Source organism: Manacus vitellinus, unplaced genomic scaffold, assembly GCF_001715985.3.
Source record: "Manacus vitellinus isolate BGI_N305 unplaced genomic scaffold, ASM171598v3 ctg7180002428468_pilon, whole genome shotgun sequence".
Taxonomy (NCBI): Eukaryota; Metazoa; Chordata; class Aves; order Passeriformes; family Pipridae; genus Manacus; species Manacus vitellinus.
Window position 1 is genome coordinate 699 of NW_021937760.1, and position 2251 is coordinate 2949.

The following is a 2251-nucleotide window of genomic DNA, read 5'->3' on the forward strand; positions in this document are numbered from 1 at the left end:
AGGAGAGGTTAATTAGAGCCCAGGCTCCAATGCCAGGGTGTCCCTTGAAGATGAGCTTGAAATCAAACGACTTTCCTGCTGGAGGGTTAAATTCAGTCCCCATCACCTTTTTTTGGGCTGAATCTTCATATTTTGGAGTATTTTTTAGTTCAATCTTAACTTTTTGCAGTTTGGGGTGGCGAGGGTCTTCTTGCTATTTCTGAGGGGGTTTTTTTGCCTGAATCTCAGAGGTTTGGGTTTCTCTGGGCTGAATCTTGGTGTTTTGGAGGTTTTTATAGACACAGGATGCCCGGTGAGTTCTAGAGATGGACTTGGGCAGGAGGAACCCACAAGCCAATGTGCTCAGCCCTTGTTTCCACCCCACATCAGGATTTGTCCTTCCCAAAGCTTGACCAGATGAAGGAGGCTGTGAGGAAGAGGAAGATGCCTTGGGCCCCCCAGGCAGGTGAGGAGGAAGTCAGTGTCCCTTTGGGCGGGTGTTGTGCTGGCTCTGTCAGCCCAGCATGGCCCCGGCTGCAGGACAACCCCGCTGGCGCCGCCGTCCTGCCGGGGCCGGAGTTGGGGGGATGTCCTTGGCCTTCCCTGTGGGCCGGAGGCAAATCCCCTGCCTGTCCTTCTTGCTTCCTGCCCCAGGCCCCGAGCTGAGGAGGGAGAGCCCGGAGGACAAATCCCCCCGTGAGACCCTGGTGGGAGAGGCCGTTTTGAAGGGCTCCCCGGCGCAGGAAGGCAGCGGGGAGGAAAAGGGCCGGAGATCCCCCCGCAGGAGGGGCTCCAAAGCCAGCCCAGGGTGCTGTGAGGAGGAAAGACCCAGCCTGTGCCGGGAAGGCGACCAGAGCTTGAGCCAGAGCTCCAACCTGGTGGTCCCTGAGCAGCCTCCCAGCAGGGAGAAGCCCTTCAGATGCTTGGAATGTGGGAAGAGCTTCAGGAAGAGCTTCAGCCTCATCCGACACCAGCACATGCACACTGGGGCACGTCCCTACATGTGTGGGGAATGTGGGAAGAGCTTCAGCCAGAGCTCCAACCTCTGCACCCACCAGCTCACCCACACCGGGGAACGGCCCTACAGGTGTGGGGAATGTGGGAAGAGCTTCAGCCATAGCTCAACCCTCCGCATCCACCAGCACATCCATACTGGAGAATGTCCGTACACATGTGGGGAATGTGGGAAGAGCTTCAGTGACAGCTCTACCCTCCGCAAACACCATCGCATCCACACTGGGGAGCGGCCCTACAAGTGCTTGGATTGTGGGAAGAGGTTTCGGACCAGAGAGAATCTCCTCAGGCATGAGCGGACACACACGGATGAGAGGCCCTTCCGCTGCACTGACTGTGGGAAGAGCTTCAATCAGAACTCCCACCTCATCAGGCACCGGCGCATCCACACCGGGGAGAGGCCCTACAAGTGTGGGAAGTGTGGGAAGAGCTTCACCCAGAGCTTTAACTTGACCTCACACCAACGGACCCACCGGTAAGGGAAGCCCTCGAGTGCCCCGACTGCGGGAAGAGCTTCAGCCGCTGCTTGCACCCCAAATGAACCCCCTGATGGGGAGGCAACCCCTGGAGTCCAGTGACTGTCAGTCCATCCCTTTCGACCAGAAAGGACCAGTCCCCTTTCCCAGGGGCAGCTTCTTCCAACAGGACCCTTCCTGGGGGTGTGTGGAGATTCCTGCTTTGGCTGGGGATCCCCCAAGGTCACTCCTGGAGGTTGAGAGCAGAGATCTCCCCACGAGCGTTGGTCTGGGGGAGTTCCATCCATCTCTAGTAAACAGTTACTGCTTTGGTGCCAGCTTTAGTAGAATTGCTTCAACAATTGCTTTAGTGTAGAGCACTGTCCTATCTTATCCTGTACTCCTGGTAGTTTTAGTGTTTCTATTGTGCAGTAATTAATTGTGATGAAGATCTTTTGTCTGATCATTTGTAACCCTAAATAATTCATTTCTATCAATAGATCTGATTTGCCATCATTAAAACCTGAGAGACAAAAGTGGTTCAGTCGCACCTCTGTAATTCCTCTAAACTGAAACTGTTGGGATAATACAAGCCTGAGATTGGATCCAGCAGCCCTCAGCACCCCACAGGAAATTGGGAGCTCAGGGGGGCCACCTCTCTTTTCCCAACCCCCCTGTGCCCAAAGACCCCTATGGGACTGTCGGACCCGCCAGACCACCCCCCCTTTTCCACCCTTCTCCCTGTTCCTCCCACTTTCCCATTGTCCCCTCAATCCCCAATTCCCCCTCAAAAAAATTTTGGG

General features: G+C 55.4%; 1 pseudogene; it reads left to right on the plus strand.

The window, feature by feature from the left end:
* The first annotated feature begins 704 nt into the window (after positions 1-704).
* LOC108644007 lies at positions 705-1948 on the plus strand (annotated as a pseudogene).
* The last annotated feature ends 303 nt before the right edge of the window (positions 1949-2251 follow it).